This window comes from Arachis ipaensis, chromosome B7 (genome assembly GCF_059453495.1).
Source record: "Arachis ipaensis isolate K30076 ecotype BB chromosome B7, ASM5945349v1, whole genome shotgun sequence".
Classification (NCBI taxonomy): Eukaryota; Viridiplantae; Streptophyta; class Magnoliopsida; order Fabales; family Fabaceae; genus Arachis; species Arachis ipaensis.
Window position 1 is genome coordinate 127,501,903 of NC_142442.1, and position 24,007 is coordinate 127,525,909.

General features: G+C 33.0%; 1 long non-coding RNA gene across 5 annotated transcripts; it reads right to left on the minus strand.

Annotated features, from left to right (window-relative positions):
* Positions 1 to 19,961: 19,961 nt before the first annotated feature.
* LOC107610199 (uncharacterized) lies at positions 19,962 to 23,100 on the minus strand. 5 transcript variants are annotated; one of them, XR_002350368.2, is made up of 7 exons: positions 22,739 to 23,091; positions 22,559 to 22,647; positions 22,088 to 22,274; positions 21,738 to 21,918; positions 21,180 to 21,241; positions 20,578 to 20,662; positions 19,962 to 20,479 (listed from the first exon to the last, which is right to left on the minus strand). It is a non-coding gene; the product is annotated as an uncharacterized LOC107610199 (long non-coding RNA). The 5 variants fall into 5 exon arrangements; XR_002350364.2 differs by having other exon boundaries at positions 21,180 to 21,342; XR_002350362.2 differs by having other exon boundaries at positions 21,180 to 21,481.
* Positions 23,101 to 24,007: the final 907 nt, after the last annotated feature.

The following is a 24,007-nucleotide window of genomic DNA, read 5'->3' on the forward strand; positions in this document are numbered from 1 at the left end:
AATTTTAATGTGACACTCTAACATATATCTAGGTATAGCATATTTAAGTGAGGGTACTCATTCTGTTAATTAAGCTTATACAGAGCACTAATTTTGATTCCACAAACTAAAACAAAAGGTTAATAAACTAAGAAAATAAAAGTAGTAGACAAAATTAATTTAAGATAACATCTTATCCATATTTTTATCGTAGAAAAAGAAAAACAACATAGATTCATGATTTTATTCCTATCATACATGAGACATAAAAGTGAAGGAGGGGAAAAGTGTAAGAAGTGTTAAATTGGAAACTATGCAAATACTTGTGGCAAACTTTGAGAATTGCATCAGTGTCTAACAAAATGAGCATGGTGGAGACAAACCAAATTAAAATTAGGCAATATTAAGTTAAAAAAAGCATAAAACATAATATAAGGTTGGAAGTGCATAAGAAAAACAAATTACAAAATCTTATTCAGCCACAGAACTCAAAAAAGTTTATATTTTTCACCTTTTGGGAATTTTCAAAATAAAATACACCTTTGTAATTATCAAGACAACAAAAATAACTCATCAACATTTTTTTTCAACATAAATTTTTAATTATCAAAACCAAGAATTCGACAGCAACATTAGAAGAAAACTTTTCCTAGGCATGATATTTATTTTTCTTACTATTACTTTGATAATTAAAATTTGTAAATATATTATACAAAACGTCATCAAATCACATTCATAGCACATCTGAACCTCGGTGGCTTCAAGTTACAATATCAAACTAAATTATATATGAATTAGTTATGACCTGTTTATAAGTTTTATAGTTTTCTACAATTATGGATACCAGACTAGTAATTACAACTTGTTTTCAAAATGAAAGACACTAGACCTCTGGTTCAGCCACCAACCTACTTGGCATTCTAAATTCAATAAACTATTGAGTATTGATTATTGTAACTCAAATTAGGAATAAGGAAATGATATACATTTAGAATGCTAACAATTTAAAATCATATATCATATCATCATATCTATTTTTAGAGGAATTTGATCACACACAAACACTTCATCGTCATTCACACTCTTTCATTACCTAAATACTACCATTACCACACACAAATACTTCATTGTCATTATATATCAAAACAATCTAAATGAGATATGCTAAAAAATATATCCTTATATATCAAAACTATAGTAAATTTCATAAAACATCATGGAAATTATGCAAATATTTATGGCAAACTTTGAGAACTGCAGCAGTGTCTAACAAAATAAGTATGGTGAGGGACAAACCAAATTAAAATTAGGCAATATTAAGTTAAAAAAAGCATAAAACATATATAAGGTTGGAAGTGTATAAAAAGAACAAAATACAAAATCTTACTCATCCCCATGACTAAAAAAAAGTTTATATTTTTCGCCTTTTTGGGAATTTTTCAAAATAAAATACCCCTTTGTAATTATTAAGACAACAAAAATAACTCATCAATATTTTTGTTTCAGCATAAAGTTTTAATTATCAAAACCAAGAATTAGACAGCAACATTGGAACCAAGAATTATCCAAACACTACCATTACCACATACAAATACTTCATTGTCATTCTAATTAACAATGAACAATGAACAAAGTAACAAAAACTAGCAAGCAAAGTAACAATGATTTCAATGTGAGTAACAATCAAATTAACAATGAAAAAAGTAAATTATCAATGAACAAAGCTGAATAACAATCACTCATCACAGAAATTAGAACCTGGCAGAGGATGCATAAAGAGAAGAGGAGGCAAGGATAATCTAGCGAAGGGGCGGTGTCTGAGGCTGGCAAGGGCGCGGGTTCTGAGACCGGCGGAGGCCAACAATGCAGGAGGCAGATCGGTTGTTCGCAAGTGAAGGCTAGTACCTGGGAGTGTGATTGATGATGGTGGAGGTGGTCTGAGGTGCAAGATTAGAGGCTGGAGTGGTGGATGTCTGACACCAGAGGTTCGAAGGTCCGAGAGAGTGACAGTTGCAGCGTTGAGCGCAAAGCACGAGCGGCGACCACAGACAGGAGGTAGAGCACGCAGAAGGAATTCGAAGCACGAGCAGCAACCACATATCGAAGGCAGAGCACGCAGAAGGAGGAAGAAGGAGATGAAGAACTGACCCTGAAACGGTGAAACCAAAAGACGGTTCTGAATAAAATGTTGGGTTTTTTGGCAAGGTAACCTAGGTATCTGTGATACGAGAGAGAAGGCACTTAAAAACTGAAATTCCCTAGAACTAAAAGGTGGTTTTGAATAAAGTTTTGATTTTTGGCGCAAAGTAAATAATAAGTGGCATTGAAATAATCACGTATACCAAATTTTAAAATTATAATTATATCTAATTTTTAATAACAAATTAAAAAAAAGATAAAATTATAACGAAAATTTTTTCAATAAGTTATAGAATATTGATATCTAAATGATAGATATTTAAAAAAAATTATATCAAGTATTAATTTTAAAATTTTTAAATTAAATTATGTTCTTAAATCTTTGTTATATAATAATCTTAAAAGAATATTTAGTAAAATTAATATTTGAAATTAAAAATTCCTTTTATATTAATAGATAAGATGGATAAGATAAGATAACTGCCTCGAATTATATAAAAGGGAGCCAGAGGCTCCTCAATTACATTCCTCATTCTACACATATACTTCGTAAAACCATTCCGACTTGAGCGTCGAAGTATTCTTGCTAAGTACTGACCCCATCGCTCCAGTCAAACAATCTAACAACAGTTTCGACTCATAAGCCATACCAGAGACTTCTAGATAAGTAAATTCTTTTTTTTTTAGCTACTGTATCAATATTTAGTGTGCTAAAAGAGTCAATTGAAAAAATTCTTCATAGGTAAATTCTTTTTTTAATAACTATCATTATGTGGTTTAATGTTCATTACTATAATTTTTCATTATTAAAAAATTTAATATTACTTTAAGGTTAGTTCTTTATTTAATTTATCTTATTTAGTTGTTAGAACTGAATCAGTAATCGAACCAGTCAGATTACTGGGTCACTGGGTCATTAGTTCAACTGGTGGATCATTGGTTGAACCGATTGACTCGGCCCTATATAGATATAAAATAAAAAATAGTCAAACATTTAAAATTAAAATTTAAAATATATATTTTCACTAATATTTTAAGAATATCTAGCTATTCTAAAATAATTAGAATATGAACAATAAGTATTTTGTTAATTTTACTCTATCATAAATATTTTTATTTTATTTTTATATTAAAATAACTATTATTTTCAAATTTTAATAATCTATTAATTAGTTTATATCTATTATACTATTATGTACTACAAGTGTTTATTAAAAAGTAATATTAATAGATATTATATAATTATAAAAAAATAAGTGAGTTTATTCTTATTGTTAAATAAAAATATAATTAAATTAAGAATGAGTGAGTTTATAACTAAAATTAAAATAAATTAAATAGAAATAAACTATTTGATAAAAGATATTTATATATATATATTATAATTTTGCATAAATAATCTTAAAAATCCCAATAGCTCAGGCATGGAAGGATACTCTTTTTCTTGAATATAGGTTCGATCCCCACGTCATGCATTTCTTGAAATTTTAGATTTCAATCGGTTTTATTTTTTGTACAGTCCAAATATTAGACTGGTCCGGTCCGATTTTAATAACTATGGTTATTTGTGTCTCTTTATGAAAAAAAGTTTGGATTGCCTTTTGAAAAAAATACTTATTTTTTTATATTTTTTAAAATTTTAATGGATGGAATACTTTTTGAATTTTAATAAAAAAATTTAAAAAAAAAACTCATAAGTAGCCAACATTTTTTTTATAGTTTTAATCTTGTATATAAACTAATATTATTTACTATCTAATTTTCGTATTTTTTATATTAAATAAAAATCTTAATTCCCTAATATTCTCCCATTAAATTAATGTGAAATACAAATCTGTCTAGACAAAATTTTTATGTCGATGAATTATTCAGTTTATGATAATTGAAATTTTATAAATAATAGGCCAACACATTGAATTATTGATCCTTTTTATGTAATGTAGATAATATTTTTTTAAATGAACAAAAACTTATAATTAATTATGCAATTAAAATCAATTATTGTATGCACTGCAAGTGAAAATTTGTTAGTTCTTTTATTTAATTTGCAAAATGTTAGTCTTTTAACAAACAAGATCTTTTGCAAGCTTATTTTTGTTCTAATTTTAGTATATATTTTAATTTGTGTTATCTCAAAAATTTTATGTATGTGACTTATTCCTTATGGATTTTGAGATGATTTGTTATTTATCAAAATATAATATTATAATTTTGTAAAATTAAATTAATTCTATTCATAGTTGGTTATCTCATAAAGGTATAATTTTATTAATTTAACTTTTAATATGTTTTATATATAGATATGGAAATTTTAGAACATCGAAAGTGGATGTACAATAGAAATTTGCCAAACCGAGGAGGATTACGGCAGGAATTTGTCAATGGTGTTCGATATTTTATTGATACAATTACAAAACAACCCCAATTTGTACTTGAAGATAGTATACTTAGATGTCCTTACAAATTTTACTAGATTTATATAAATATGGTTTCATGCTAAGATACTGGTGTTGGGATTCACATGGAGAGAGTCCATTGCATTTGAATGTAGATCATGATAATCAAGAAGGCACATGTTCTTCTCCGCTTGCTAGTGTGCCAATAAGAAATTCGTATGAATCTATGGTGGTTGATACTGCTGGACCAGAATTGATGAGTCAATTTGAAGAACACATGGAGGAGCCTCCGAATGCAGAAGCTAGAAAATTTTATGATTTATTACAGTCTGCTCAGTGCCCATTATTTGAAGGATGTGTCGGTCATTCAGAAATATCAATGGCAATTAAAATGTTGAGTATAAAATCTAAAGGGAATGTATCTTAACAAATCTTTGATGATTTCGTGAAAGTTATGAAGGAAGTGATGCATAAGGATAACTTACTTGTCTCTAATTTTTATGAAGCAAAGAAGCTAGTATCAAAACTTGGCATGGAGAGCAATAAAATTGATTGTTGCATTAATGGTTATATGCTATATTATAAGGAGGATGATATACCAAGAAAGAAGTGTAAATTTTGTCATTCTCCAAGGTACAAGATAGGTAAAAAGGGTAAAGAAGTGCCTTTAAAATGAATGCACTATTTACCACTTATACCTCGTTTAAGAAGACTTTATGCTTCAATGCACACAGCATCTCACATGCGATGGCATTTTGATCACGAGTTTAAAGGAGTTCTTGAGCATCCATCGGATTCAAAAGCATGGAAATATTTTGATAGAAAACATCCACAATTTTCTCAAGAACCACAGAATGTCAGATTAGGATTATGTGCTGATGGATTCATCCCTTTTGGTCAATCTGGTAAACAATATTCATATTGGCCAATAATTGTCACTCCTTATAACCTGCCTCCTTATATGTGCATAAAAACTCCTTACATGTTTTTATCCATGATTATCCCTGGTCTTCGTAATCCCAAAACTAGGATTGATGTATACCTGCAGCCCTTGATTGATGAGCTAAAATTACTGTGGAAAGAGGGTGTTTTAATTTATGATATTCATTCCAAGTCAAATTTTGTAATGTGAGCTGCCTTATTGTGGACTATTAATGATTTTTCTGCATATAGGATGTTGTCTAGATGGATGACAACAGGTAGGCTAGCATGCCCATACTATATGGAACAAACCAAGACATTCCAATCAAAAAATGGGATAAAGACATCATGGTTTGACTGCCACAGACAATTCTTGCCAGATAATCACATGTTTAGAAGAAACAAAGATGCATTCTATAATAATAGAATTGAGAGATCAGAACCTCCATCAAGATTAACTAGAGAGAAAATATGCGATATAGTTCAGAATTATGATAAGATAAGTGATGTTGAGCAACTTGAGATAGAAGGATACGGAAGTACGCATAATTGGACCAAAAGAAGCATATTTTGGGATTTGCCTTATTGGCGTCATAATTTAATCTATCATAACCTTGATGTAATGCATATTGAGAAGAATGTATTTGATAATATATTTAATATTATCATGGACATCAAAGAGAAGACTAAAGATAATGCAAAGACTAGAATGGATATGTCATTATACTGCAAGTGAAAAAGTTTAGAACTGCCAGAACAAAGTGGAGGTAAAATTATAAAACCCAAAGCAAACTACACATTTACCCTCCAGCAAAAGAAGGCAATATGTGAATGGGTGAAAGAGTTAAGGATGCCTGATGGATATGTTTCAAATTTAGGGAGATGTGTTGACATGAAGGAGGGCAAGTTATATGAAATAAAAAGTCTTGATTGTCATATATTTATGGAACGTTTACTCCCAATTGCTTTTAGTTCATTGCCAGAGCAGATATGGAAGCCAATAACAGAGTTAAGTCAATTCTTCCAAGATTTATGCTCAACATCGTTACGAGAAGATGTTCTCAATAAGCTTGAAGAAAATATTCCAATTGTGCAATGCAAGTTAGAACGTATTTTTCCTCCTAGATTTTTTGACTCAATGGAACATCTACCTATTCATTTGCCATTTGAAGAATTGCTTGGTGGTCCTGTGCAATATAGATAAATGTATCCTTTTGAGAGGTACCTTAGTCACACCTCTATATTTATTCTCAAATTTTCTTTTACTGTTTTATTAAGCCAATTGTTTGTTATTTGATTTTTTATGAATTTTTTTATGACAGATTTCTCCATCATCTTAAGAAAAAGGTCAAGAACAAAGCACATGTTGAAGGATCTATCATTGAATCATACCTAATTGAGGAGATTTTTTACTTTTGTGAGTACTATTTTAACCAAACTAGCATCAACACAAAGCAAAATGATGAGGGTGATGATTCAATGCAACCAACTTTGTCTATTTTTAATTTGCCTGGTTGTTTGGCTGGTGAATGTAAAACTCGTTATTTAGATGACAAAGAATTCAGTGCAGCCATGAATCATATACTAATAAATTATGATGAAATTAAGCCATATATTAAGTGAGTATTTATATTCCTATGTATATTCTTACTAATAATAATATTTTCTTATATTGATAATTTAAATTTCTTTGAAATTCATGTACTATAGTATCTTTGTGGACTTCATACATCAAGGTCATATTACTTTAAGTGATGAACAAGTTGATTAATTCATTGAAGCGGATTTTGCAAAGTGGTTTAAAAATTATATAAGTCAACATGATATGATAGTTTTATTGTACACATTTTTTGGTAGATGACATATTGTATTCTAACTTATTGGTTCTTATTTAATATAGGTTCATGATCCTTTAAATAATGTGATGGATTTGAATATTCATTCCTTGGCATGGGGTCCTTTGAGAATTGTTAAATGTTGGCTTATTTACAAAGTCAATGGCTTCAAGTTTCACACAAGGTCTCGCTCAAGTGGAAAGTCAACTCAGAATTATGGAATATGTGTCAAAGACACAGGTTATGGTGAATATGAAAATGATTTCTATGGCTAGCTTGATGAAATTATTCAAGTTGAGTATACTGGGCTACCACTAAAAGAGTTGTACTATTTAAATGTGAATGATTTGATCACACGATTGGCAAAGGAACAAAGGTAAACAAAGAGTATAGAATCATACAAATTCGAAAGAATCGACGATATGGTAAATATGATCCATTTATCATTGCACATAAAGCAATCCAAGTATATTTTACACCTCATCCAATGAGCAACACCAGAGAAAAAGCAGAATGGTGGTTTGTATTCAAGACTAAAGCAAGAGATGAGATTAAGATTGAAACAACAGAAGATTTTGCATATCAAGAAGATGCCACAAATCAATCTAACAATCATATCTCAAATGATATTAACACTATTATTGATTTATTAGATACCGATAGTACAAGATATGAAGATGATGATGATGATGATGATGATGAGACACTTGGCGATGAGGACGAGGACGAGGATGAAGACGAAGACAAATATGAGGACGAGAACAATGAGGACAAAGATCAAACTGAATAGTATGAAAAAATGTAAGAACCGAGCATAATTAACCACCTAATTAGATAATTAAATTGCCCAAAATAGAATCCAAATATTTAGAACGAGAATTTTAGGATTTAAATATGATTTTTGGACTCAGTGGCTTTTTCTGAATTAGAAAATGTATTTTCGGCAAAAAACCGAGAAAAATCGTAAACCGGCAGCTGAACCGGTTGAACCGATTCAAGTCTGTCCGGTACTGCGCGAGAAAAAGTGAAAACAGTCAAAAACCTTAGAAAAATATTAGAAATGGGAAAACCGGTCGTTAATTTTAAAGGTTTGGCCCAAAGTTGGGCCAACTGGGATAAAACGCTAACAGGTTGGACTGGGCCCAAGTTGGGCCCAAGCCCAACATATAAATAGGTTCATAAGTGAATCCATTTCGACATAACTCACTTACAAGAACACTCACACAGCTGAAAAGGGGAAGAAGAGAAACCCCCATAGTTACTATTCATTGTCATCTTCTCAAGCTCATATCTTTAGTTACGGAGCTCCGATCGCCCCACCGTTTGCGGCCACGCGATCCTTGTGAAGAGCTCTACAAAAATCACCCAAGAAATTGGTAAGGAAATCACGAAATCCCTCTCAGTTCTTCTCTCCAAAATTTCGAAATTTTAGGGCTTTTGATTAAATGAGTTTTTGTGATTTTGAGTGTTTAGGTGCACTCTAGCCCTTGATTGATGTTGATTTTGGCTTTCAAAAATTGTTGGACAAGGTAAGAGGTCTTGAAATCTTGTTAAATTTTAATCATGATGAGCCCTAGGTTGATTAGTTGTTATTTATGTGTATTATAGCTTGAGGTTGTGATTATTGGCAATTATTGGAGCTTGTTGGTGCTTGTTGGAGTTAAATTGGTGGCTTGCTTGTGGTGAAAAGCTTAGTTTGTGCTCAATTTGGGTTTTTGGCACATTGGGAATCGGTCAAGGTATGGTTTCGGTTTCCTCTATATAATATATAATATTCATGGACACTTAGGCTAGAGACCCATAGGATAGGTTTGTATTGATATGGTTGTTGGTGTTGGTTGGTTGATGATGTATGGTGAATTGATAGTGTTAATATTGTTAAATAATGAGGTTGATGTCTAATGTATGATAAATTTGAATGAATGTATATTGTTGATTGTTGATATAAAGCATGAATGAGAATTTATGATGAAGATTGATAGTGATAGAATGATGATTGGTGAATGTGTTGGTGAAGGTTTGATTATAGTGTTGTATAATTGATGTTTGATGGTTGAGAATGATGCAAATTGAAGGAAAATTTGGTATGGATTGGTGGAATATGACAAAAAGGGTGAGTTATAATGTAAATTGGAGTTTTGAAAGGGCTTTGGTTTGATTTTGGTTAAAGATTGTGGAAAATTGAGATTTTGTGAACTTTTGGTAAAATAGAAATTTTGGTGAACTTCCATGAATCATATCTTGAACTACCATTCTTGAAATTTAATGTACTTTATATCAAATGAAAGGGAATTGAATAAGCTTTAAAATGGTTTAAATTTCATGGAAATCCGATTTTGGTAGAGGAAGATATGATTGTGGGAAGTTTGGTGTCAAAATCTGAAATTCTGCAAAGTTGCAGAATTTTGTGATTTCTGGTATGTGCGCACGCACAACCTTGTGCACACGCACACCCCTGTGAAAATTTAAACTTGTGCGCGCACATAACCAATGGAGTTTTACAACCTGTGTGCACGCACACGTTGGGAAGGGCAGTCTGTTGAGGACGCTAGCACACCTTGTGCGAGCGAACAGAATTGCAAACTTTGGTGCCTGTGCGTACGCACACGTTTTGAAATTTTCTCTGGGCGTGCGCACGCACACCCCTGTGCGTACGCCCATACTCTGTTTTTCAAACTTAAACTTTGTTTTCAACTATTTCACCTTCCCAACAAGCTTGTAAGCTTCTGTGACACCATTTGAAGACTCTTGGGCTTATTTTTGGGCATCGAAACATGGGAAAGGTCTTAGGAGAAATTATTTGGTTTTTCTTTGAAAAATTAGAGAACAGAGGCTTAGGTTTCTGGTGTACTAAGGATGGGTTTGGTGGATTGAGAATGGCGAAAGATGTATGAATTGAGAAAGTGACGAACTAATGAGTTTGGAATGGAAATGTTGAATTGACAGTGATTGAGATGAGTCGAGAACTCGGAATGAGATGATGGATCCATGATATACTGAAAATGTTTTCTGAAAACCACTGATGTACCATTTTATATTGAGATTGTTGAGACGCTATGCCCTTGGCAGGGACGGTGGTTAATCCTGCCTGTTGAGGTAGCGGCGGCGGCATAAGAATGTTGGTTAATCCCGCTTATGTTGAGATGTGAGGTCTGTGGCAAGAGTGTCCCGTTCGCATCCCTTCAGATCAATAGAGTGTGCAGGCACAAAATCCTGGACGGTGATCCGAGCACCATATCTCGGGGGTTTCCAATGATGACTCTGAAGGGCGACATCTCCATGGAGATGTGTCGGGTTGGCAGTTGAACCGACAATGTGATATCACAGCCAATAGGACAGGCATTCATCATGTGTATCTTCTACCTGTTTGTTTGCTTTGCCAACTTGTAATTGTATGCCTAATTGTATAATATGCCTAATTGCTTACTTGAATTACTTGCCTTATATGCTTCTACTTGTGTTTTACTTGTATTGATATTACTTGTGCTTTCTACTGGGATTGAGGAGGTTCGGAAGGCGGTGGCGATGGGATCGCATGGATGATAGGTTGGTGAAGGCTGTGGGACAGCGGAGAACTGTTAGACTAGAAAATCTCCTAAGTTAGATTACCCTTTTAATATGTTAAGGTTTAAGTTACGTTAAGGTTTTGTATATGCTTTACTGTTTTATTTATTCCTTAACATTGAATCTTGTGATGGATATGAAGTCTAGGATTGCCTTTGGCATCCCGGGGTCTTATATCTTACATCACTGGGCACTGTTACCATACTGAGAACCTCCGATTCTCAGACCATATTCTGTTGTTGTTTTTCAGATGCAGGTCGCAACCCACCTCGGTGAGTTGTTTGGATGGTGATAGAAGCGGAGGATCCTTGTCTATTTTGGAGTCTTTTTTATTATTTTGTTTATATATCTCTCACTTTTGTATCTTGCTTTTGCCTAGAGGTTTGTATTGGGAGAGAAAAATTTGTATAAACTATTTTAAACTTCAGATTCTGTTTTGTCTATATATATGGCTAGCCGGCTTAAACTCCGCGAACCGTGGCTAGATTCTTATGATATTAAACTCTTATCTTTTGTTATATTATATCTATATCTTGTGCTTTAAGTTAGTAGCTCCGTTAGTACGTTTTGCGTTTTTCAAATCCTGTTTTTGAGCTATATCCTTCATCAGGCTTCTAGATTATATTAATTCTTTCTATATAGTATATGTATGAGCTTTAGAACTGTCGTAACCTTTGATTAACCTTTGCTTTACGACGCGAGGTAAGGCTTAGGCTAATTAGGGTGTTACAAAAAGTGCACTATAAAATGTATTCATTTGTATTTTTTTTAAATTTTTAATATACCTTAATCTTATATGAAAATGTATATGATTTTTTTATTTTACGTGATTTTTTTATTATTATTTATTATTTGTATTATTTTTTTTTAGAAGATTGGATATAATTTATTTTTAAGTTTTTATATATGTGATTCTTTTAGATACACTTTATCTTAAATTTGTTACAAAATTAATTTTTGAATTATTATACAACATAAATAATTAAAAGAATAAATTAAAAAATAATAGACTAATTTAAAATATAAATAATATTTTTATACTAAATGTTAACATTTTTCAATAAACATTTAAAATTCGTTTGAAAACTAATGCACTTTCAAATAGAATTTACAGATGATGTTATTTTCATCCCAAATTTGTGGAAAAAAATTTTAGCTGCTTCGAAGGGTTAGCTATAGTAAAAGCATTTTAGACTAATTATAGATAAATTTGGGATAGAATTAATATTTTTCAAAATGCGTCCCAAATCCCTCTGAAGTTATTGCGCATATTCAGATGGAATACGGACGAATTATAGTTTTTATTCAAAATGTGTTGCTAATCTGTATGAAAATTTTGGCGCCATCCAAAAAAATTTGGTGCCAAAATTTGGGACAAAATTTAGACAAATTTAAGACAGAATATATTATTTCAATATCTCCACTAAAAATTGTTTAACAGTTGTCTCAAATTTGTCCGAAATAAAAAGGTCATTCAGACGGAATAAATTTCGTTTGAAATTTTCTTCCAAAAAATCCTATTTCTAATAGTACAATGACGGACCCAAAAACTTATAGTAGTGGGAGTAAAAATAATACAAAAAAATAATATAAAAATTAACATTAATATATTTAGATATCTAAAATTTAAAGCATATTAATAAAGTTTTTCTCATTTTAATTAATACATAAAAAATATGTCAATTTAAAGTATGTTAATTTAAAGGTATTTTTTCCTCATTTAATATTTTGGTCATGTTACTCAATATGCTTATTACTAATACAAGACATAATATAATACCAAACAAAATTATTATTTACTAGTTGAAAAATTTATAAGGAGTATAACTTAAACTGAATAAATTTGACTCTTTTATAATTGTGTAGGAAAAACAAAAATAAATTATAAAAAAGATAAAAATTCAAATCAAATAATTATAATTCCCTTTATATATATATATATATAGGTGAAGGTTGTAGTAGGCTTAGAGAATGGGGGTTGAATTTATGCCTATCTTTTAATTTACAGTAATGACCCTTTAAAGCAAACTTTCAATTCTGATTCTATTTGAACTTAGCAGCAGAAAATTTATGAGACAATTTATTTTTGTCTCATGAATATTAGAAAACAGAATAGAGCAGAGAAAAGAAGAGCTGACACCATCATGTATTCTGGTTCGGTTGCCATGTGCTATGCAACCTACATCCAGTCTCCACCATAACAGTGGTGGAATTTTTACTATAGTTAAAGTATTACATACACCAATTCCACAAGATTGACACAATTCTTTCACACTCAAGTTCTAACCTAACTTGACTTTGGCTATGCTAATACTTAACTCTTCACCCTTAGTGCTTACCCAACTAAAAAAGGGATATCGCACAGGTACAAGATACAAGACACAGACTTACCTAAAAAATCAGAGATGACTCTAGGCTTTTCTCTCAAGTGTATCACTCAGCCTCTTTCACTCATTGGCTTTTACTTGAGCTCTTTCAATATACCTTTTCACTCAAGAAATTACAGAAAGATAAACATTGAAAAGTAAATTACAATCTGTAAAACATGAAGGAGATTGACTTATTCAACAGCCTCTTTGCTATGTGATGAACCAGATTTGCACAACTCTGATTTAGTTCTTCATTCTGGCGGAATGCCTCTTTGAAAGAAAGCACTGTCCAAGTTGATGAACTCTCTCAGAGATGACTTCTCAGAACATAAACCTCAAGAATACTGGTTTTTTCTCCTTGGTTTCTGAATGATAAAAAATCTTCTTTTGTATCTCCTTACATGTTGCTCAGTTGCTCTTTCCTAGGTCAACCCTTGAGCTGTGTGCTTAACCAACATAGCCTCTCACTTTTTCTATTAATCCCCAATTTAGGAACTTTGGTTCTGACCTTCTCTTGTTGACCGAAAGCCATAACAAAGCAGAAACAGATATCTTCAATAATAAACCTAGATCTTGGCCATGGAGAAACTACTTGGTCCCCAAGACACACTTGTGACCGTAGATGCACAGCAGTGAGGAACAGAAATCATCTTTCTCATGTATCCCATTTCAGACTTGGCAGAGAGTTGGGAAGAGGAGAAGAAAGCAATATGCATGCAATAGAAAACATGTTACCTTTAACCTTTGCCTTAGCTTGATTTGGTTTGATTTTGTTGATTTGACCTCAACCTTTTTTGCCTAACCTTCTCTTTCTTTCTTCTTCTTTGAATAGTTTAGGGACTAAGCACTCTCTCTTACTTCTATGATTTCTGACTGAAATAGGAAAAAGTGAACGTTGCCTTGGAAGCAAGTTGGAGGAATTTGCTTGCTGAAAACAAATCAGGCTTGGATTGGTTATCACTCAAGTTCAGCCCGTTAGATTTCTTTGGCTCATCTGATTTCTTGCTTTGTTTCTTTTGGGCTTCGATTACATTAGCCCACCAGTCTTGTTTATAGTTTTTATCCACTTGGGCTGCTGCTACTATGAGATTTGGCCTGCAACATTTGATCATAAATAATCAACACTAATTATTTAATTTGTCCAATTGAATAATGTTTGTCATCATTAATTAATTTAGTTAATTTATTAACTCAACAATAGGTATAGAAAATATTTTTTTATTAAACAATTATTCAACAATATTATTTTGTCATTTAGTTGAATAATTCTATGATTATGGGTCAATACAACACCAATAATTTCCTTCATACCACAATCAATATTAAGAACCCAATGTTAAGTGAAACAAAAATCCCAATGAGTTGTCCTTCTTTTATGGCCATCTCTATCCATTGCAAAACAAAAAGTCCTGTTTGGCCAAAAAATAAAACAAAAAGATCCTAGCAGTCCACAAATAAACGCCCTATTATCCCATAAAGTTATTCAAACGCGAAACGGAACACCTCGTCTGTTCCGTTTTAGAATCACGCGTTGTCCTCTCGTATTGCCACAAAAAATCAGCACACATGCTGAAAATGTGCGTTAGCACGATAGGATCTTTCGTTCTTTGGTGGCAGCCGCGAAATGGCCATCTTTGGTGTGGCGGCGCATGCGAAATGGCTGTAAGTAAGTGTGTCAAACAAATCCATTTCATAAGGGCATAGGTGAAGTGGCGTTGCATTTCATCAGAACCAATTTGCACGTATTGTCTTATATCTTCTCTTCTCCTTTACAAAGTCTACTACTTTTTTGTTTTTTTGTTTTTCTTTTTATTTTGAATAAACTATAAAGTCTAGTTTATTCTTACTGAATGTATCAACAAATGGAATAGTAAAAAGTACTTATAAATACGATGACAATATATGTCAAAAAAATTATTTTATTAGTTTAATTTCACATAATAATAAAAATTTTCTCATTAAATTTTATTTAATATATATATATATATATATATATCTGTTTAATAAAAAAATGAATATTGTGATGCTATTCAATGAAAAATAGAATATTTATCCGAAAATTTAGATAATTATATTTAAAGATAATATAATTTTATTATGATTTGAATTGCATTGACTTGATTAAATTAAATTAAATTAAATCGTTAATTAAAATTATATTTATCTGAATTTCATGTTAAAAATTTGTAATTTAAAAATTTAAACTATTTAAATAAAATTAAATTAAAAAAAACTAAAACTCAAATCAATACCATCCAATTGGTAACAAATTATATCAACTAATACAAAACAAATTATTATTATTATTATTATTATTATTATTATTATTATTATTATTATAAATAATAATAATAATAATAATAATAATAGGATAATTTACGTTAATAAAACGAATGGATATCAAACTTATATAGATGTCCTGAATCAAATATAGTTACATACTTGTCCTAATCATCTTTATATAAATTGAGTTGAACTGATTTAAATTAGTATGATACAAAGTAAATTGAAATAGGATAATTCAATTTACAACAAGAAGAGCTCGAATAAGCTGGTATCGTAGTAAATTAAACCAAGTGATTTTAATTTATTGTATGAAATAGATCTCTAGGTAAATCGAATCACCCTGATTCGAATTAGTAACAAACAGTAAATCAAAATTACTTAATTCGATATGTCTTATAAATACAATTAGATTGTTTGCTCTTGATCAGAGTGGTACTCACAATGGCTAGTGATAATAGTCTTTTAGTTCTTGTGCACTACAGATGGACGATTAAGAAAAAAATACGGGAGAGAATAAAATTTACTAATAAAGATCCAATAAGTATTTTTATTAGACAATCCACATGTTTTGGAGCTGCAAAATACTATAATACAGAAACTAGGAGTCTATCGCATCAAACGTGCGAAGAAATTATTTTATGAGATACCGATTTCTGTTGTACGAGATTTTGTGAAGTACGAATCTTTTGTAATAGAGAGTGATGAAAATTTGCAAGTTTCATTTCATTTTCATCGTCAGTTTTTCGAGGTGAGTGCCAATGAATGGTTGGCCAAACTTAAAGATGTGGTTACTAATTTAGAAAGATCGAATTAGAATCCTCAATATGTAGCAATGTTAGGAGCCTCTAACTTAATGCCTATTGTTGCCTCTACATCTGTGGCTATAATTGCACCCAAAGAAGTGTTGGTGGCATCTCCGTCCTTCACAGTTAATTTAAACTGTGCTAATGATGAAAAAATTAGTGATAATCGTTCCTTTAGTGAGCTTGCGATTGCGATGGGTACTTCTCTTAGGATGATACCAACTTCAAGGGGTGGAAAATCAGATCCCATGGAAGATGTACTGTGGGATGATGATAATGTGGAGTCCGTCATGATAGTTGAGGATGGCAATGATGATTTAGGGAGGAATATTTCAGTTGGTCAGGGTGGTCTATCGAGTTCTGAAACTCAGTAATATCCGCCATACTTTTTTATTTTGAACTTGGAGGCCATGGCATAGCAGGGTTTTCCATATATAAAATTTAGATTTTTTGGACCAAAGATTCACAGGATATATCACTCCAATTGAGTTTCAAGTTGGTCAATAGTTTCAGAGTAAAGAGAAAGCCATGTTAAGTGTCAAGACTTATAGCATCCGTCGTGTGGTTGAGTATAAAAGGTTGGAGTCAGATCATATCAAGTACCATAAAAAGTGTAAGGAATTTGGAACAGGTTGAAATTGGTTTATTTGGATCATTCTTCACCAGTGAAATGGTATTTGGGAGGTTAGTAGGTATCATGGACTTCATACATGTCCGGCACAGAGATTTCTATTGATCACATGAAGCTTGATTACCGTGTAATATATGCTTTCATCTTTTCCATGGTCAGAGTTGATGCGATTGTGTCAATTAAGGAACTGCAAAATGCGACAGAGGCAAATTATAGTTTCAGACCGAGTTACAAGAAGATTTGGTTAGCTAAGCAGAAGGCAGTTGCGTATATTTATGGAGATTAGGAAGAGTCGTATAATGAGTTGCTAATATGGGTTCTAGGTATATAGGCAACAATGCTAGGTAGTATTGCAGTGGTGAAGACGAGTTATGTGGGAGTTGGAGACTAAGTTGACGAGTAATTAGCTTATTTTCACTGACTTTTCTAGACATTTCCGCCATGCATCGAGAATTTCAGGAATTACAAGTTGCTGGTTAGTATTGATGGGATCCACTTTTATGGCAAATATGGGGATAATTTGATGGTGACGATTGTGCAAGACGAAAATTCTAATATCATTCCTATTTCTTTCGCACTTGTTGAGGGTGAGAATGCGGAGTCTTCGTCATTTTTTCTATCTCACCTTCGGCAACATATCACACCTCAATCGGGTGTCTAGATAGATCGAATAAATACAATGTAATCAAGGCAGCTTTGGAGGCAACTAATGGTAGATGGACCACGCATAATGCTTATTGTGCATTCTATAGCCGGCGTATTGTAGCAAATTTTACTTCAAGGGCAAGGATACAACGAGATTCTCTTGTGAATGTTGATTATGCCAAGACTGAGGCTGAGTTTGACTACTGATTTGACATTCTTCAAAGTGAAGACTTGGTGATGTGTGATTGGGCTAATAGGATGAAATACCAGAAGTGAACCCAGCATAGGGACAATGGTCACAAATTCGGACATATGACCATTATATTTCTAAGGGTGCGTTTGTTTTGAAGTATTGAAATGGAGACTAGGGGACTAGGACTCAGGATCATGTTTGTTGGCTCATAGACTGGTACTAAAATTTTAGTCTTCGTCTCCAAAATTTCAGTATTTCAATACCTCCAAAAAGTAAGGACACAAGAGACTGAAATTTTTTGGGATGGAGACTGAAATTTTAATAATATTTTATACCAAAAATACCCCTATTCTAATTAATTAATTCTAACTTTATCCTTTGTATAAATCAAATTAGGGCTTCATTCTTAGCAGTCCCCTCACTCCTTCATTTTCTCATTCCTTCTTCAAAGATCTCCAGTTGCAGCTTCTGCATCGCCAGTGCCAAGACAGCTACCTCGTCACCGCCATCGTAGCCACCACTAGGTAGGTGAGTCTCCATCGAAGTTCATCTTCCTAGCCCCTGTATTCTCATATCCTCATCTTCTCCTACACAGGACTACGATCGAGGAACCCAGTTGTAGTCTCTGCCCTATTGCTGTCAAGGTCAACCACCACCTTGTCATCGTCGTAGCTTTTGTGACCCAGGTTAGTTGTAGCCAAATTTTTTTTTCTGATTTCATTCATTTTTTTGCGTTCTGTTCTACCTTACTTACTGTAGTTTGATGCCGTATTTATACTGTGTCTTGATCTACTTATTTTTATTGCATAATCTAAATTTGTGTCTTTATGAAAGTAAATTTTTGTATCCTGGTTTTTCTGTTCCTTATTTTTTATTGCTCAATTTTTGGGTCCTAATTTGTTGTTTTAAATTGGTGTAATTTGTTGTTCTAAACAAGTAGAGGTGCTACTTAATGACTTAAAATCCAGAATATTGGCTAATCTTTATTTTACTAATGAATTTCTATAATAATACAAAACACACAGCACAAAAAGTGTTGAGAATAACATTGATTAGTGTGTTAAGAATAACATTTTAGAATAACATTTTTTTCCTTAGATTCGGAGCACTGCAGAGTGAAATAGATTTCTTTGAGGATCATGTTATTGTGTGAGAAATTGAAAAGACCTTGAAAATATGTTTGCCAATTTTTTTAATTGAAGAAAAGACCTTAAACTCTCTTAACTTGGTTCAAAATATTGTTAATTTTGTTGCGAACTTTCTAATCTAAGAGTTTATGCAATTTGATTGCGTGGATTGATGGATTATTCAAAAAATATTGCTTTTGCTTAGCTTTTGAAGCATGTTCTTTTTTTATTTTTGCTTCTCTCCCTCTTTTTTAGGTGAAGATATGTTCATTTATTGTAATTATTTATGGTTATTTATGTTAAACTTTTTTTTAGGTGATAATGGACAACAAACGTATATGACATGATGAAGAAACTGATGCATTTGTTGGCTTCATGAAGGAGCTCGTTGTAGATGGTCAGAAGGCTGATTATGGTCAATTTAAGCCTAGAATTTTTGAGAAACTAACTTTGAAAATGTTGGAGGCCTTCCCTACGTGTATCCTTACCACCAAACATTGCAAGAATAAGCATAAGCTTGGAGAAGTATCACTACGCTTCTAAAATGCTTGCATGTAGTGGATTTGGCTAGAATTCTGACACAAATAGAAAACTTCTTATTACAGACAGATTTAATCTTCATTACAGACGGATTTTTAGTTATCAACGGAATTACCGACGAATTTTGTTCATCGGTAAAAGCCTCATCAAAAATTATTTACCAACGGATTTTGTTTCATCAGTAATTTACTTTACTGACAAATTTTTCTTCGATAATCATCTCTTCTATTCGGCCAAAAACATCAAATTTTCCAATAGATTTTCCGTTAGTAACTAGTATCAAACTTTTCGACAAATTTTTTGTTGGTAATTGGAGCCTAGAAAAGTATTCACAACTCTTAATACAGACAGATTTTTCGTACAAACAAATTTTCCGTCTATAAATCTATCAATAAGATAAAACAAAATTTTTTTAAAATTTTTTCATTACAAAATAAACCTATTTTTTATACAAAATAAATATAAATTTAATAGACAATTTTTCTATATTACCCCTTTGGCCGTAAAGAAATATGGTATAGGGGAAGAAAAAATTGAACATTAAAGATGTAAAATTTCTATTGAATAAATCACTTATGGAATCAATAAGTTGCAATTTTACTTATACAAAATCTTGTTCCAAAATGTTCTCAATGCTTATGTATGGAGCCTAGTATGCAAAACTATAATTCCTTGGTATAAACCTCATCCACCAGATTTGACGAAATTGCTGCCCTGATTTCTTCACTCCAAGAAATGTTGTGTAGCACAAATACTTTTTAACCTTTTTACTAAGAAACCCAACCTCGCATCTTACACTTTGAAATATTTTATCTACCCTCTGCCACACATTGCACTGAATATCAAGAAGCTTCCGAGCCTTTTCTTGTAAATGTGGAAGCTGCCGAATTGTCTCACCATGTATCTGGCAACAGGAAGCGTGGTATAGAAATTGTAACAAACAATCAGAATTTGTTGAAGGCCTCGGGAATGATTATAACCATAAGGATGGCTGACATACTTCGCAAAGTCCTCTGGCTTCTTTCTGAGACCAAAAGGATCATAACCATAGCTGCATCAACAAATATCAAAGAAAAATTAAGCAAAACAAGCTAAAGTTTCACAATGTTTGTGATTCAAAGGGGACTAGAGAGAGAAGAATCCACAAACCCTCCAGGCACTTCTCCAGTCAAGTATGGTGGGATCTTGGATCTGTCCAAGAGACCCTCTGGCAAGAAGATCCTTCTGTCAGGACCTGTCACCAAATGGAAGCAATGATCAGAAACTAGTTTCCTGCCTTGAATTGTACTACTAGAGTATATATTAAAAAAAAAAAAAAAAAAAAAAAAAAAAAAAAAAAAAACTTTGTTAGCTCATTACAAGAACTTAATTAGGACTAATTAGGAGATTATAGGCTATAGCAATAAGTTGCCCTCCTCTTACTGCTTAGTCAAACTTTGTTAGTACCTTCTCTTTCTTGCTCTGTTACCATATTTCAACAAATTACATTGTCAAAAGAACACAACCATGTCTATACTCTATGGACTTGTTAGCTACTTTGGTTCTCTCAGTTTAAACATTACTTTTGGTACATGGCAAGGGAATTGAAATAGCAGAATCTGTATAGAAGCTAAGTTTATATTATGAAGCTGATCGATCTGTGATCATTTGCTGATAACAGAAATGCTTACTAAATTTAATTTGCTTGTAGCATAGCAAAATTTGTATCATAAGTCACAGCATATATGCACAAAAACTTAGAATGAACTAACCTCTTGTACAGGTTTGTTATGATCTTTTGGGTTCACAAATTCATTAACCCCAAACTTCTTAGCTTCCAACAATAGTAGATGAGAAAATACCATCAGTAAGTGAATACAATTTGTAGATTTAGGAAACTTGCTCAACTTAGGTTGTGAGGTTGTGACTTCTTTTCTTTTCAATAAACATTAAAGAGAAAAATGAGTCAAGTTAAACAAGCTATTGTAGAAAAGCTAGCAATTGGCAAACTTTATCCTAAGAACTTTGAAAGCAAGTTGGAGAAACCTGAGTTGGCTTGTTTGTAGAAGCTGACCTTCATGATGTTCAATACCAGTAAAACAAATCAATTATTCAACAGAGAATATTTAAAATTTCTCTATAACCATGCTTCAATTTATAATATAAGGCTAGCAAATGAATCACAATCTTTTAATGATGGTTTTAAAAAAAAAGAGATAAAAATGACATAGAAAAGAAATGTCACAGGCACAGCATTGCATGCAAGTAACCAATTTTAGACCTACAGAAAATAACAATTCCAAACGAAAATATAAAGAAGTGTCATATACCTTTTAAGATCAACCAGAATCAGTGGCTCCCAGTTCTGCATATGACGGATGTTCCTTTGAAATCAAACTCCATTTTTGCAATGTCAAGCTCCATTTCTTCTTTGTCTCACTCAGCCATCACTACAACAGTTCCTCCACCCAGGCTCTCATTGGGTATGGCAAGTTGATTTAGTAATGAACCCTGCACACCCAATCATATTATTGTGGTTCAGATACATAAGAAATTAAAAGATCCAAATGGAGATGCACAAAATCTTGATAAAAATAAATAAATAAACAGCTGACATATGCTTGAATTGTTTTGTTTTTAATGAATAATTCATTGGCAAATAGTAATTCCAGAATCTTACCAATTTTCCACTCCAGCCAAGAATCGAAGTATGATTTTGCTCAACTACCTCACTTTTTCCTTTCCTCATTGAGTCGAACTTCCCAGAAATGGCATCAGAGACAACAAGTCCAAGCATCATTGCAAATATAAGCATCCCATCAAAACTAATTGAAACCGCAATTAACCTCGGACCAGAACCTTGGGAGCTAGCATGATTGCCAGAATCAGCAACAAAATCAGACAAGGACAAGAATCAAAAGCAACTCAGCATATTTACAACAGAGTAGATTCAGACAAGCACAAGAAGGAGGAGCCAAAATCAGCAGTCATAACAAGAACAAGAAGGAACAAGAACATGCATGCAAATTCCAGATAAAAAATTTCAGCAATTCAGATATATAGTTCATAAACAAACTTCATTCTATACCACAACCATAGAAATTATTATGTTTCAGATTTCACAAATTACAGGAATATACAAAATTCATACTTTAGAATTTAGAAACTACGTTCTCTGCAGCAGCAACAGCTGATTTGCAAACATAAGAGCTCTCCTCGATCGTATTCTTTGGTATTCAACTTCAAGCAGAACAGGGAAGGGACAATGAAATCAGAACAGAATAACAATGGAAGAGTTAGGGCTAGGGACGAGAAGGAGGCGGAGGCCTACCTGAACTAACGGCGACGAGTAGAGACGATGACTAACCTCCGGCGATGAGAGAAGAAGCAGTGACGAGAGCGGCGGCGGAGGGAGCTCGTAAGACAAGAGCACAACAGAGAGAGCTCGTGGGACGATGGCGACGAAGGGAACAAACGCGATGAGAGCGGCGGTGGAGGGAGCTCATGCGACGAGCGGTGACGGAGAGCGCTCGTGTGACGCGGGCGGCGGCGGCGGCGACAGCGGAGGACGTCACATTTTCAATGGGAAGAGAGAGGGCGCGCTTAAACCCTGGAATGGAAGAACAGCAAAGGAGAGTGACTACCGAATGGTGTTTTTGTGTGAATATGCTTCCCAAATTTTGTTTGTGCCAAAGATGATAGTAGTAATTCAAATTTTTGACAGATTTGTCAAGTGATTATAGACTGGTTATATTCACATTTCTGATTCGAATATCTGGATACAGGATATTTGGTCGGTTGGTAGGTGACATTTGGATACTCTTTATTCTCCTTTATCTCAAAATCTGAAAGATAATATTCTTTCTTACAATCCAGATGAACAAGCAGGTCCGGAAGTGGGTTGGTATTGGAGTGGGTCTGCTGCCAAAGTCTATAACTCTCGCAATGGTTACTTGTGGTTGTGTAAGCAACTGTTTGGTTGGGAGGAGCGGGAGAATTGGCTTTGGCTTTGGCGCCAGCTTGTTCCGGAAAAGCATAAATTTTTGGCTTGGTTGTGTCTTAAGGAGGCTCTTCCTACTGCAAGTTTTCGCTTTAGAAGAGGGATGTCGTCGTCGGATAAGTGTTCAAGATGTCTTTCTAGCCAGGAATCGGTTTTACATTGTATTCGAGATTGTCCCAAAGCTCAGCTTGTCTGGCATAGGTTGGATATTTCTTGTCATCCTTTGGATTTGAAGAACTGGTTCTTGTATCATAGCAGAGAGCATCCGTTCAAGTTCTTTTCGGGACTTTGGTGGATATGACGAGCAAGGAATAATGACATCTTTAATCCCGATGAAACTTGGCCTCCGGAAAAAGTAATTTGTCTGGCATTAACTTCAAAAAAGGAGTTTAGGAATATCTTTGAATTACAACGTATGTCCCTTCCCTCTACTCTAAATGGTTTTTGGAATCCCCCATCCATTGGTACTTTTAAGATTAATTGTGATGCTAGTTATTTTGGTTCGGGTGATAGTGTTGGTTTTGCTTGTGTTATTAGAGATTGTAATGGGAGCTGGCAAAGGGGGTGTTTGGGAATGATTGAGAGTAATAGTATTCTTCA